Source organism: Bactrocera oleae, chromosome 4, assembly GCF_042242935.1.
Source record: "Bactrocera oleae isolate idBacOlea1 chromosome 4, idBacOlea1, whole genome shotgun sequence".
Classification (NCBI taxonomy): domain Eukaryota; kingdom Metazoa; phylum Arthropoda; class Insecta; order Diptera; family Tephritidae; genus Bactrocera; species Bactrocera oleae.
In genome coordinates, this window is record NC_091538.1 from 31,905,774 (window position 1) to 31,921,826 (window position 16,053).

Genomic DNA, 16,053 nt, shown 5'->3' on the forward strand with positions numbered 1-16,053 from the left:
AATGCTGAGAAAATTATTCCGAATCAAAACATTCGAAAATACAGCTGTCAGTTACGCATTCGCATGTAAAAGAATCTACTTAACCTCATCAATTAGATGAATGTGTTTTTTAGAGACATCGAGGAACATATACGTACGTATATAACACACTAACATAATATCTTAAAAATCTTAATATATTTAAATATAAATATATGCCAATCACACCTTTCATGATTTAAAGCTTACATATATACATATGTATGTACTCATGTAAGTACAATTCAAATTCAAATCAATTTATTGAAAAAATGTACATACTTACAGTACCAAAAAAACTAAAAAACACGCTTTCAATTCACATTTAACCAAATACTGAACAAGTAAGGAAGAGCTAAGTTCGGGTGTAACCCAACATTTTATACTAATGCAACTTGCAGGGATCAAAGCACAGAAATACCATCAGGTGTTGGCAAAACATTATATTAAAAAAGTCAGGAAGGGCTAAGTTCGGATGTAACCGAACATTTTATACTTCGCAAAGTCAAATGGTATACTCGTTTGAGATTTCTTTGTGGATTGACTGATATTTTCGGTAGAAGGTCAAAAATAGGCACTGGGGTCCACATATTTACTACTTAGGGGCTTGAACAGTTTTGGTTCGATTTAGACAATTTTCGGTCACAAGGTGGCATACTTTAAACGTATTATTCACGCAAAGTTTTACCCCGATATAATCATTGTTGCTTGATATGAGTAGTGGAAAGTGAAAGAATCAGATGGAATTAAAAATGGTATTATATGGCAAATAGGCGTGGTTGTATTCCGATTTCGCCCATTTTCGCACTATGACATAGAAATATAAAAAGAACGTTATACACCGAATTTGGTTGAAATCGGTTAAGCAGATCCCAAGATACGGGTTTTCACCTAAAAGTGGGCGGTGCCACTCCTATACTTCCGATAAAGTTATCTCATACCATCCCAGAGATAAAATTTAATATCGCGCTTTTAGTAGTTTTTAACAGTACCGTTATATTAGGAGTGGGCGGAGTTGCTACCCGATTTCGACTATTTTCACACTGTAGGTAGGTTCTAAAAACATTTGCTTCCAGTGAATTTTGTTATTATAGCTTAAGCGGCTTAGGAGATATGCACATTAAACCTATTAGGGGCGGGACCACGCCCACTTAAAAAAAATGTAACTGCAGATGCCCCTCCCTAATGTGATCCTGTGTACCAAACAACAGTCTTGTATCTTATTGCGGAGCTTAGTTATGGCAATTTATTTGTTTTTGATTAATGGCGTTTTGTGGGCGTGGCAGTGGTCCGATTACGCCCATATGCAATACCGACCGTCTCCCGGTACCAAGAAACATGTCTACCAAGCTTCATAAAGATATCTCAATTTTTACTCAAGTTAGAGCTTGCACGGACGGACGGACGGACAGACAGTCACCCGGATTTCAACTCGTCTCTTCATCCTGATCATTTATATATATATAACTCTATATCTAACTCGATTAGTTTTAGGTGATACAAACAACCGTTAGATGAACAAAACTATTATACTCTGTAGCAACAGGTTGCGAGAGTATAAAAATGTTGCAAAAGAGTTTAACATTGTTACACAAATCGTGAATGGATTACAATCAAATTTGGTATATTACTAACTTATTTTGAAAGTCATAGATGCACCTAGTTTTACTAAATTTTATTAATTATATTAAAATCATCCTCTAATGAGATATTTCTGATATAAAGTCAATCGAAGAGGCTAAATTTAATATATTGAGTTAATGTGAAAAACGCTAACCAGGGTATCGGAATTTATTATAAGCAGTAGAGTATGAGGTTTGAACCAAGGTCTAGACCAATTCAATCTATATTGAGGGTTAAACCATTAATATAACTTATACTTTTTAAGAAAGCTTGTCCACTTAATTACATTAAAATATCACACATTTTGACCACGCTAAACAGTTAAAAGTCAGGTGGAGAGTCGGAAATCATTATATAGGCTATTATGGGGGCAGAGAATAACTCACACACTGAATCGGCATATGGCCGAATGTACTACAAGTATATGGGAGTGGGGGCAATTTGTAGACTGAGTTCACATTATTTCGGCATTAAATTATAGTATATCTACAAGTAATATTAAACGTTCGGTTAATTTTGCTAAGATATCTTACGTATAGACTGATGTATGGTATAATGGAAATTGGAATAACGAGTGGTATTATGAGCTAAATATTTATAATTTTTACTCACTACAGTGGGTGGTATACTTAAATACAGGTAGAACGCAAAGTTTGTTAACATCTCGACGCGTGATGCCGGTAAACGTGCGCAGAAGGGCTACTCTTGCAACACCGTCTGTCCCAATGACGTTTTCGGTAACACGAGCAAAGGCCATTTAGGCGGTGCTGAATTTTCGTCTTTGCTGTATATGACGTCAATCATTTCAATATTTGGGTGTGGTATACGCCACTTGCTCATTGTTGTAGAATAGTGAAATAATCTTCACTCCATCGCTTCCATCGTTGTATGTAGGTAATCTGCTGACAGTGATCTAAATGATTGCAGTTTAGAAGCGTGAGGTTAGGCTCTGGAATAGCGATAAGAATAAGTCCGGGCTTCAGTATATCAAGATCTTCTGGATTTTCTGAAAGTGGCACAAGAGGTCTTGAATTAATTACTGCTAAGATTTTACGTAATTCTTCGGAATTATGAAGCAACAGAACGATATAAGTGCTTTTTTGCCATTTTTACTGCTGCCTCCCACAGGCCACCAAAATGTGGGGATCGAGGAAGTATAAAATAACGCCAATATATTCTTTTATTGAGGAAGTAAGCGTGAACCTGGTTGCGATGATTCTCACTAAGAAATAGATCGCGTAACTCCTTCAGCTCGTTCTTGGCGCCAACAAAATTTGTAGCATTGTTTGAGCAAATGCCCCTTGGTTTGCATCAAGAAAATAGCCCGTTGAAAGATCTTTCACCAGTTCCATCCATACAGCCTTTGTCACGCAGCAAATGAAGACGCTAATATAGTATTTTTGAAGTGCTTTCTCAACTTCAACAGTAGTCTACGCCCGTAACCATAAAGGGTCGCGATGCATGGGAACGTTCTTTAGGCAAATCAACCATGATATGCTCGACGAGTCGGGGTTTTAATCAACAGCATATAATGCTTTTATATTGCATCGTAGCAAAATACTTTCCATGCTGTGCATATAGAATGTGGTAAACTTTCATCCCAATCGGGCTTGTTCCTCTACATCCTTTGCTATAGAGTTTTAGCTCTGGTAATTGTTGGGCCAATCAGACCTAGTGGGTCGTAGAAACGTTCTATGGTAGACAATACAGAATGCTTGAAAAATTTCCGGATATTTGCTGAGGTTTGTATTTTAACAAAAACACATTCTTCGATGGATGCCAAACCAGTCCTAGAGTTTTGAAAATATTGCTGGAAGCATGGAAACTAAGAAGGCTTTCCCTATAAGCGCCAGAAATTTCGTGGAACACACCTGGGTTGTTAGAGCTCCACTCTCCTAACTGAAAACGACCTTCAGAAAGTAGGTTTGTATCATTGTTTCAGGGACTAACGACATGTGACCACGGTCCACATATTACTACATGAATGAGCTATGTTTTGCATTTAAATTACGATTTCAACTAAGTTTACGTTCAATACTCTCGAATATGAGTCGAACAGTTAAATATGAATAAAGAATCCAAGCTGCGCTTAAAGGGTAAGTGAACCGAATACTCGCCCGATGATAAACGTGAATAATTATTTTTGAAATGTTCTTCGCACTCATAAAAATATTCAATTTACAAAAACCGACGTACTAAGTTGTCTAACTATGCATCGTGACCAATGCCACTTGATTATCTAATGAAATAACTTGCAAAAACAGCAGTTTTGAAAAGTTTAGGAAAAAAATTTTCATTTCTTCCAATGCCTCGTCACTGTTTCCTTTTAGATGTAAAACGTGGCAACTCAAATAAAAACATAGTTCGTCTTGAGGAAATTTATAATTATTCTGCATCCGCCTTTTGCTATGAACTACTTGTAATGATTTATGAAGGGCCCATAAGTCAAAACCATATTTCAAAGATTTCCTTGATGTTTCGCTTCCACTTTCAGTGTCGTCTGCATTTTCCATTTTATTACCGCGTTCCTTTAGACAAGAGCTTTAGAATCTACAAAACGTATTTTTTTAAACCGTGGCACAGTAGGAGAAAACGCCAATCTGGCGGCGCTTCGTTAATAACTTCGAAACTTCTGTTAAGTGTAATATTATTTATAAAATAATTATTATTAACAAATATTTTATCAATTAATTTAATAATTTCCTTGTTTTTCCTATATGTTCTTCTTTATCCAAATATTAGCTGTAAATACTCGCTTTTTTTGTAACACAAATACAATTTTTATAAAATCTTCCTTTATCACATTTTTGTTCTATTCAAGAAAATGCTGAGAAAATTATTCCGAATCAAAACATTCGAAAATACAGCTGTCAGTTACGCATTCGCATGTAAAAGAATCTACTTAACCTCATCAATTAGATGAATGGGTTTTTTAGAGACATCGAGGAACATATACGTACGTATATAACACACTAACATAATATCTTAAAAATCTTAATATATTTAAATATAAATATATGCCAATCACACCTTTCATGATTTAAAGCTTACATATATACATATGTATGTACTCATGTAAGTACAATTCAAATTCAAATCAAGTTAATATCATTTATCAGTAATAACATTTGCGCGCACTGCTCTATATGTACATACATACATACTTATGACATTGCTACACAAATAATGGATACACAAACCTACATTCATATATTCGTAAATATGTCACTCGCAAAAACTACAAACATTGTTCTACAAAAACAACAATCGTCACAAGTCAATATGTCAGCCAAATAGGCGAAGCCCAAATTTATAGTAAATCACACAACAACATTTTCATTCATAAACGCAGGCGTACTTTCAATAAGCAACCTCGCTTCATTCATAAAAACAGACACCCTCTCATCTCCCCGAGCATGCGTTTGCCAACAAGCATCTTTTCGCGACGATGGCAAAAGCTAAAAATCATAAATTGAACAAATTTCTGATATTCCCTCTGGAAGGGAAAAGTTGCAACCACGCAAGCCCACAAAACACAGAAAAAATTGACAAAACTGGCAACAAAGCTTTTGTCGATTTAAAATATTTTACAATTTAAATTTACAATTTTAAAATATTTTTCCGTGTCTCACAAAAATCTGCGTCAATATGTATGCATGCTCATATATAAACATACATATTTACGATGATTTGTTGGCAAAGCTGTTATAGCGGCAAGGGAAGCGGTGACAATCGGCGGCCGTTCGTTAATATTTTTTCGGCACAGCTCGGATTTTCTACCAACAACACAATGTTGTGACGCTTTGTCGTCGCGTCAGTCCTTCGACACAGTGACTCTTTGACAAGAAAACAAAAAACGTGAGCTTCGGCCATTGGTTGTCCGTGGCAACGGAGATTTCGCATGAAACAATGAGTGTACATATTTACATACATACGTTGCATATAGACAAATTAACAATTATAATGGGTACTTTCATATTTGTTTACATGCACACATAATTATACATATATAATGTATACGAATATTTGCGATCGCTTGGTCTTTTCTTATGGGGTTATGTCAAGCAAGAGGTGTACAAAATCAAAACCAGAAATCTGACTGAACTGAAGCAGTCCATTAAATAGATAATTGATGCAATCCCGAATTAGGTGTCTCATATGCGTGGTTGAGCATGAAGGAATATTTAATTGTTTAAATAAAATAAAATTTTCTATACAATAACAGAATTGAATGTAATGCATTGACTAAAAAGAAACTTATTACGGTTTAATTTTGTAGCACGATTCGTTAGCCACCCTGTATAGGAAGAATATCTTCAAATTATATACAAAGTCGTTTGCGCATTGTAAATATACGAATCTGTAAGCGTACATTTCTTAACATTGAAATTAGCATTATTTTTCTCAATTAACATTGAAAATGCTCAATTCTGCTATTTTTCAGTCCCCTGATGTTAATTGTGGACATTTGGTGAAACACGCTCATCGTTTTCAGTACCCCTTCCAAATGTGGTGAAACACGCTCATCTTTTTCAGTTCCCCTGCGAAGCATGAAATATTTTGATAATGGCCGCACTGTGAACCTTCTCTATGATATACGTTCTCTGGTATTACCACAGTTTGTGTTCCCAGAAACCATCATTGGAATGTCCATCAAGATATCCATTTGTTTTCGTGTTCGTGTTGAATTTTTTCTTTGTTGTTTCAACAATTTGTATACTTTCTCCACGAAATTGCCAGTTTTTTATTGGTAGTCTGCAGGCAATACGAATTATACCAAAAAAGATGCTTAGCCTAAATCTGTGTTTGAGTTTTTTATGCGATTGCAGTAGCTTTTGATAATCATGAGTTTACAAGTTACAAGTCGTTAAAACTACGACTTTCAGCCAAAATACTAGTAGATCCAATTTTGTACAAATACACTGCCATTACGGCTTGAAAACTCTAATGACCTGAAATTTTTTTGTTTGTACGAGTATTAGCCTGAATCTGTGAAGTTTATGTTTTAATGAAATTGCAGTAGCTCTTGCGAAGTGTGTACATACAAGTTACAAGAAAATTGAATATGATCCTAAATATAAGAATAAGTAATATTTTCCTTTTTTATGTACTGACGTTATGGCTTCATGAAATCTCTATTAACCTGAAAATGATGTTTTAGCCTGACTCTGTGAAGTTGAAGCTTGATGAAATTGCGGTAGCTTTTACCAATCATGATTATTGTAAAGGTACAATACATACGGCAAACAAATATACATGAATTTTTCCAGTTTCAGGTGGCCAATAAGCCATTGATTTGTTATCCGCCATTGAAAGTTTTTTAACCTCTTTCTGTCGAAGGTTAGAATACACAACCACAAAGTGAGCTATTTTAAGCAATTAAGGTTTTTCTTTGATGTGTACTCACTGTTTTTATTAACTTACTAAATGTATCAACTTGTGTTTGCATTACATGCTCCACGTTATCGCGGTCATGACATCGGTGTTCTAAAAATACAGCCAATGATTCCCACGATGGTAACTCGTTTATTGAATATCGTTCTTCCTATTGTGCTTTAGTTACTGTCCAATTTTTCAGTTAAAAATTGCAACACTACGCAGTCCGAGGTGACCTTGGCCGTTAACGCTTGCAGCTTGCGGACGGTAGCATCTGCTTTGTCCATCCCGAAAATCTCCCTGATATGTGCCTCATTTATTCCCAACGATCGTATGGTGTCTAAGGCAGCACACTTAAAAATGTATCCTCTATATGGGATCCGCTGAATTTAGGCAACGTTATTAGTGGCAAAAGTGAACGATTAGTATTTACTAATATAGGGTGAGAATCGTTGTTTTACGTCTTGAATGTGGAGCGATGGTAAGAAAGGCTACATTTTCCAATTTGGTGTTGTAGAGTAGCCTTCAAATTAACCAAATTTGTATCAAATTGGATGAGTCAATAGACTGTCACTGTCAATAGAATCAAAATCTTGCTCTTCCAAACTTGTTTGTGCAGCCAATAACTTTGATTTCAGCTGGTTTAATAAATCTATTACTGCCGCTAAAGCACATTCATCCATGATTTCCAATCGCTCCTATCTAAACATTGTCTGTATCTTCAATTTTAAAAAAATCACCCTGCCAATGGCGGATTGCTGACTAATAGGGCTCTCATTTACAGGAATTTCTCCACCTGGAGTACCGCTGTTATGATTTACCACCATTTGAAAATAGTTTAAGTATTAGATGATCAGCGCGGTCATGTGTAGTTGATAATCGTATGAACCGTTGATTAAAAAAGCGGCACCCTATACGGTGCTTAAATATTTCAGTTTACGGTAATAACTATTTTTAGAAGTTCACGTTACAAATCCCACTGTTTAAATTTCCAAATTTACCAGTAGCGCGTTCTAGATAATCACACTACTTTTTCGCCACGTGTTTAATGTCTCGATATTTCACTGTATGTCCATCTAATGTAATGTAAATGTGTATGTTTCAACTAATTAGTCCGATATTTAATGTAAATTTTAGGTTTTTCACTAATAAACACACACAGCGGTCACGTCGTGTTTACTAGATGTTGAGCTACCAAGGTTTTTTGTGTTTTATAAATCGGGATAATAAAACAATTATATATTATACATATGTATACTTGGTGGCTGGTGGTTTACCCGTGAATTGTTACGACTGTGCGTGTGCAGGTAGCGAATGTAAAAAATTAACTAATTTACAATGTTAAGCTTAAGCAAGGTCAAGCCCAATTGTTCTCGCGCGTATGTATGTATAAACAAGTTAAAAAGTAATGTTATGACAAGTATGCAAATTAAAGTGAAAAGATAACAATTAATATGAAATATTTATAATGTTTTCCTACCACAGTGGGTGGTATATCTGTGTATGTATAAATTTGGATAAATTTAGTATAAGTTATAAATTAAGATTGAAGTTACAAATTATTGGTAGTTCTATCGTGAGAGGAGTTGCTCCGAACAACAAGTTTTCACCTGATTTTAACCATTATAGGCACAAGCAATGACAATTTTTGTTCATATGATGGCCTATTTTAAGCGCACTATTCCTACAAAGTTTTATCCCCATTGATGCTTAATTTGCATACTGGAAAGTGAAAGAATCAGAACGAATTTAAAATTGTGTTCTATGATAAGTGGCAAGTAGGCATCCATATCGCTCATTTTGAAATGTTCACTGAAACATAGAAATATTAGGATAATATTATGTACTAACTTTGGTCGAGTAAGTCGTATGATATGAGATCCTGAATATAGGCGGTGCCACGCCCATTTTCCAATTTTGACACCGTCTTCTATTAAGACCTGTCATACCATTATGGATGTAATATTAAATGACTCTGGCGCATTTTTTTATTGATTTATTTTTATACTCTCGCAACCTGTTGCTACAGAGTATAATAGTTTTGTTCACCTAACGGTTGTTTGTATCACCTAAAACTAATCGAGTTAGATATAGGGTTATATATATATAAATGATCAGGATGAAGAGACGAGTTGAAATCCGGGTGACTGTCTGTCCGTCCGTGCAAGCTCTAACTTGAGTAAAAATTGAGATATCTTTATGAAACTTGGTAGACATGTTTCTTGGTACCGTGAGACAGTTGGTATTGCAGATGGGCGTAATCGGATCACTGCCACGCCCATAAAACGCCATTAATCAAAAACAAATAACTTGCCATAACTAAGCTCCGCAATAAGATACAAGACTGTTATTTGGTTCACAGGATCACATTAGGGAGGGGCATATGTAGCTAAAACTGTTTTTAAAAAGTGGGCGTGGTCCCGCCTCTAATAGGTTTAATGTGCATATCTCCTAAACCGCTAATGCTATAATAACCAAATTCACTGCGGGCAAATGTTTTTAGCACTTCTATTTACGGTGTGAAAATAGTTGAAATCGGGTGGCAACTCCGCCCACTCCCCATATAACGGTACTGTTAAAAACTACTAAAAGCGCGATAAATCAAGTACTAAACACGCCAGAGACATTAAATTTTATCTCTGAGATGGTATAAATTGGCTTAATAGGAACCGCGTTCAAAATTAGTCAGTGGGCGTGGCACAGCCCACTTTTAGGTGAAAACCCATATCTTGAGATCTGCTCAACCGATTTCAACCAAATTCGGTGCATAACGTTTTTTTTATGTTTCTATGTCATAGTGTGAAAATGGGCGAAATCGGACTACAACCACGCTTACTTCCCATGTAACACCATTTTCAATTCCATCTGATTCTTTCACTTTCCACTATGCAAATCAGGTAACAATGATTATATCCGGGTAAAACTTTGCGTGAATAATGAAATTAAAGTATGCCACCTTGCGGCCAAAAATTGTCTAAATCGAACCAAAACTGTTCAAACCCCTAAGTACTAAATATGTGGACCCCAATGCCTATAGTTGACCTTCTACCGAAAATATCAGTCAATCCACAAAGAAATCGCAAACGAGTATACCATTTGACTTTGCGAGAGTATAAAATGTTCGGTTACATCCGAACTTAGCCGTTCCTCACTTGTTTATTAATACATAGTTTTTAACAAATACACTGCTTAAAGGATTTAGTCATTGTAGCTTTAGTGGTTTTGGAGATTTGTACATTAAACCTATTAGAGGGTCAGCCCACGCCCATTTTTTCAAAATTTTTAACTCACAGGTGCTCTCCTGTGCCGAATTACAGTTATGTTCCTTGGTTTAGTACTGAGTTATGGCACATTTATCACACATTTTACTATATAAGATCATTATGTAAGATATAGCGAGGACTTGCCTTAGCCCGATTAAACATTTTAGTCACAAAGATACACTGTTATCAGAAAAATAAGCTTTTAAAATTTAAGATAACTCTCATATTGGCCGATATATGTGGTATAAAGTCAACAGAAAGTTCGAAAACCTTTATATTAGATTTATGGGGGCTAAAGGAAGGACTTACCGATGTGAACCAACTTTGATACAAAGATACAATCATTATCATAAAAATATTCTCCCCGAATTTCAATAATATATCTCACAAACAGAGCAATATTTTCAACAAAAAGTCAGCCATAGGCACTGGTGTCCCTATATTTGATGTCTGAGGGCTTGAACAGTTTTGGTCCGATTTTGGCAATGCTTAGGCGCAAGATGGCATACCTTTACGGCACCATTTGTGCAAAGTTTTATCTCGATATAATTGGTGATTGATATGTATACTGCAAGTGAAATCAGATGGAATTTAAAGTTGTGTTATATGCTAATTAGGCGTGGCTGTAGTCTGATTTCGCCTATTTTCGTACTGTGACATAGGAATGTTAGAATAATATTATGTACCGAATTTGGTTGAAATTGGTCTAGTAGGTCTGGCGATATATGATTTCACATCGGTTTCACGTCCATCGTCCAATTTTGACTCCGGCTCCTATAAAACCTTTTTTCACCATCCCGGGTGTAAAACTTAGTAGTTTTTAACTAAACTTTTTTATGGAGAGTGAACGAGGTTATCCAATTTCACTTATTTTCACATTGTCGTAAGTAATGTCGAAAAAATTTGTGTTGTGCACATTTGGGTGATAACTATAGCAAGAATGGTTTGGGAGATATGCAAATTAAAGCTATTAGGAGACGGGGCCACGTCCACTTTTTGAAAATTTTCAAAGCACAGGTTTCCCGCCTTAATGCGATGCCTTCGCAGTTTTTACTAAAGCTACAGCTTGCACAGACAGACGGACTTGCGGACGGACAGATGGTCATCCGGATTTCAACTCGTCTTGTTAAGTCGTATAATTATAATTTGACATATACGTATCTGGAATAGTTTTAGGTGATACAAACGATCTTTAGATGAACATATAACGTATACTTTGTACATAGCAAATGTTGCAACAGTATAAGAACGTTGCGAAAGAATTTATCATTCATATTTCGAGGAAATGGCGAAAGGATTACAAACACGTTTTATATCTTTTTATTTACACCACTTACTTAATTATTATAGGTCACCGACTCACTTAGTCTCATTATTATATTTTGCTTTATATCCGAGACATTAGTATTAAAATGAACCTTGTTAACTCAAATGAGATGTATGTGATATAAACTCAATCAAAGATGATGTCTTCTGTATATGATGAAGAAATCAACCATTGAATCGGAAATCATTATAGTGGCAATAAAGGGCTTAGACCGCGGTCTAGACCAATTTCATATTCAGAGCTAAACCACATTATGCTTTTTATTATAAAAATAATCGTTCTCCAATTGCAACTTTTCGTGCGAAGTAATAAAAATATTGCTGTCGTTCAGGCAAGTATTTCTGAAGACCACAATTTGTCGATACCAAGACGTTCTCAAGGATTGGGACTGTCTTAAACCACAACCTGGCGGATTTTGAGGACTTGGGCTTACATCCATATTTATATTACATTCCATTTGCCTTGGAACAACTTGAAAACGATAACGATTTTTTTAAGAAAATCATTTTCTCTAATGAAGCTCACTTTCATCTGATTGGTGCAGTAAATAAACTAAACTATCAATTCTGGAGCGAAGAAAATCCACAAATTATTTATGAGCAACCATTACATACACCTAAATTGACAGTTTGGTATGGGTTTTGGTCTGGTGGAATCAACGGTCCGCACTTCTTTCGAAATGAAGTAATCGATGACAACCAACTTTTTATGGACGTGCCACACAACACGTGCAACAACCGAATTGTTGCAAGAAAGGTTTGGAGATTCGATAATTTCAAGAAATTGTGACATTAAATGGCCTCCAAGAAGTTGTGATTTAACACCATTAGACTACTTCTTGTGGGGTTATTTTAAGTCAGTGGTATTTAGCAATAAATAAAAGAGAGTCTGGCTCTTTAAACTTTAGAAGTCAATATGGAATATTCTATTCGTGACATAGGACTTAAATTAGTTGAAAAAGTACTCTAAAATTGGGTTCAACGAATTCGTTATGATGTTATATTCAGAACTTAATTGTATCGATTGCACTTCACAATTAATAAAAAACATTTGAATTTCATCAACAATTAATGTGTATTTTTTAATCTTATTGGAAAACTCTTTATAATATAGTATATTACATTATATTTAATAAATTCTATGTTACTGAGACTAATACTTTAAGAGCGGTAGACTTTTTAATCATATATGTGATGTGTTTTTAATTACATACTACATTCTCACAAGAAGCGAATTAATTGTTCACATTTTCTTTTCCTTCGCAAATATAACCTTTTGGAACGCAGTGTCATAATGTTTCCTTTCTAAAGTTGTCCCACTGTCTTTTTCAAACTGGATCGATTAAAATAGAAATATGTATTTTCACATTACGAAAAAAATGCTACTGGCTCAGATTATTTCTGTAATGCATCAGTTAAATTTTCGATGTTTTATTCCAACTTCATCGAAAGACAAATGAACAATGGAACAAATTGGACTGCTGTAATCTCAGCAACTTCTGGAATTTCAAATCCGAATACGGTTGGTTGCAAATGGCAAGAAGAGGGCAAGAATATATCTATTAAATTTACTGCATGAATCTTCGTCGCATTTGGAAATTTGCAAACAATACTGGTATTTACGAACATGTTTCTAATACGATTGTGATGATTTATTTGAAATTTCAATACCTCCAGTTTGTGATTGTCTACTTTTGTCTTTAAAGATTTCGATTTCTTTCGGTGTTTCCTCTTGAGCAGATTTCTCGTGATTTGTAGAAATTTTTGCTGCGATTCATCAATAGTTTTCACCAATAATTCCGGCTGTGCATCTTTCATCTCATCTTTACAGCATTCGTTATTATTTTGAATTTCTGTGTTCTGTGTTACGGAACCAAATGCAAAACCCCTGCTCCCTGAGAAGCGTTACGCATTACTTGAACGACCCCTTATTGTTTTGTGCATACATATACCATATTATGTACATATGTACGTATGTATGTAATCTAATGTAAAAGAAAAAGAGGAAAAATGTATCTAAATCAGTACCGAATGCCATAGTAGTATTTAAAAGAAATGCATACATTCACTAAAAAGTAAAAACTTTCAGGATGATAATGCAGCTGCGACAGCGATCGGCTGACATATTCAATATTTTGGAAAAATTCTTATCTGCGAATGCACTATTTCTTTATCAATAAAAATTATATTTATATCATCATTTTCTTCTCTGTCTTCTGTTAAGTTAATCTGCTTTTCTCCATCCGTTTCATTCTTTTAAATAGTATTTGTAATGATATGCCAATAACTACAGAAAAATTATTTATATCATCATTTTCTTCTCTGTCTTCTGTTAAGTTCATCTGCTTTTCTCCATCCGTTTCATTCTTTTAAATAGTATTTGTAATGATATGCCAATAACTACAGAAAAATTTTTAAATAATTAAAATTTTTACCAATTTATTAGCGCAATTATCCTGCGTATGATCATACGTATTTACTTAAGTAGTAAATTAATTTCAATATCACTCACCGTTCGTAAAGCGAAGTGCAGAGGCGGGTGTTCGAAATAAAGCGATGTGGTCGTAACCGAATCGAAATGCTAAAAAGCGGGCGGAATCCTTCTTCTAGTCCCTTATATAATATATTGATGTCTTCATGGTGGTGTGATCGTGGTTAAGTTGTATTTGTGTGCGTGTTGGTGCATGGTGTAGTAATGTGGAATGTATGGTATGTAGGTGTGGAATGTATGGTAAGTAGGTGTGGTGATGTGGATGTAAATTGGTGTGGTATGACAGTGTCTTATGGTGAGGGGGGATTGAGTGGTCATTTAGCCATCCCGCCCATCCTAGGCAAATGATTACCCTAGTAGTCGCTGCAGCTGTTGTACCGTTGCCACAACGATGCTCAGACCCGTGGAACGAAGTTTTTGCTTTCTAGGCTGTCGACGCCGTGGTGTTACATTCCGTGGGTGTACCGCACGAGTTGAGGGTTGAGGTCCTGTTGCGCGACTTCGAAGGGTAGGTGGCCGACCGACGTCGCGCCTCGAGGTGCGATGAAGTAGCGTGTGATGTGGGCGGCTGCAAATTTGGCACAGACCCGTGGAAACACACTCTTGTGTCCCACGCGTGTGTGATAGGCAGTTTAGACAGTGCCCGTGTGCCTAGGCAACTTGCTGTCGTTGCAACGGTCGCGTACTTCTAAAAATCCCACAATGTTGCAGGCGATGTGAGCGCCGACATATGAGACATCGTACATGATGTGCCTCTGAAGGCGGCGATGATAGCGTCGGTGAAGGTCGCGTGCCACCGCGAGGAACTGGTGCTGACATCGGTGTCGTTGCAGGTGCGCTTGCAGGGGCAGTTGCAGCTGCAGATCGGGGCGTTGGGGTAGGCCCCGTGCGTGGCACGTTGGTACCCGACCGCACAGTTGGCGTGGGAGTAGTTGGCGTATCCACATCCATGTTAATCTGTATGAAAGAGTTGTTTTATTATGCAGATTTGTCATATAAAGGATATGGATGATCGTGCCACGCTATCTGGCATGAATGGGTCATCGTATTGATCTACCATTTTTTTATTAGTTATTTTTATTTTTAACGGTTATTAACGAGTTTTTCTGTTTTTGTCTTCTTGATTTGATTATTTTATTGTATTGCGGTAGTATCGGTTGATTGTTTGAGATTTGCTGTGTCGCTATTATCGGCGGTTGGGAGAAAGCAAAGCTTCACGAGCGGTCTGGTTAGCATTCCGCTTTGTGTACGAAGATCAACCACTCGTATGTGACCGTCGGAGCCGTGATGCAGCTTTTCTATGCGCCCAAGCCGCCATACGGTAGGAGGTAGACAATCATCATGGATGATGACGCAATCTCCAAGTTTTGGTTCAGAAGTCTTCCAACGGCATCGTTTATGGAGATCCTTTTTGCATTCTTCTTTCCATCGGCGGCTGAAAACGTGATGAAGATTTTAATTCTTTCCCAGCGATTTAATAAGGATAGCGACTCCACGCCTGGCTCAGGTATGGCCAGAATGGGTGTTACTTTGAGAAAGTGCCCTGGAGTTAAGGCTGTGAAATCAAAGGGATCTTGCGAAAGGATTGTAAGAGTGAGAGGCCGTGAATTGAGAACGGTTTAAATTCAAATTAATAATGTCGTGAATTCTTCGTAATTGAATTTGTAATTTCCAGCTACTTTTTTAAAGTGGGATTTGAAGCTTTTTACAGCTGATTCCCATAAACCACCAAAGAAAGAGAAAGAAGACCTTTCGTGTCGAGGAATGGGTTAAGAAATAAGAGGTGACTTCTCTTGTCAATAGGTTTTGATTCTTTCAAAAGTGATATATCACGGCTGAAGTGGCGCGCTTGAGTATATGCGATAAGAGCGACCTTTGCTTTTTGTAAGTCTAGGTGCGTCACTGTGTCGCATTGGGAATATAATGAAGTTACTCCCTTAAGTTTAATTTTGAGTC

At 36.3% G+C, this 16,053-nt stretch overlaps 1 protein-coding gene across 5 annotated transcripts in view; it reads left to right on the plus strand.

The window, feature by feature from the left end:
* The window catches only part of LOC106625350 (oxysterol-binding protein-related protein 1), a 342,202-nt gene that overhangs the window by 37,758 nt on the left and 288,391 nt on the right, over positions 1-16,053 (plus strand). Inside the window, exon 1 of one of the 5 annotated variants that reach the window (XM_070109227.1) lies at positions 4,569-4,597. The exons of the other annotated variants lie outside the window; for them this stretch is intronic. The gene's annotated coding sequence lies outside the window, so the exon portion shown is untranslated. Of the gene's footprint in view, positions 1-4,568; positions 4,598-16,053 lie in introns of those variants that run through there. 5 annotated transcript variants of the gene reach the window in all.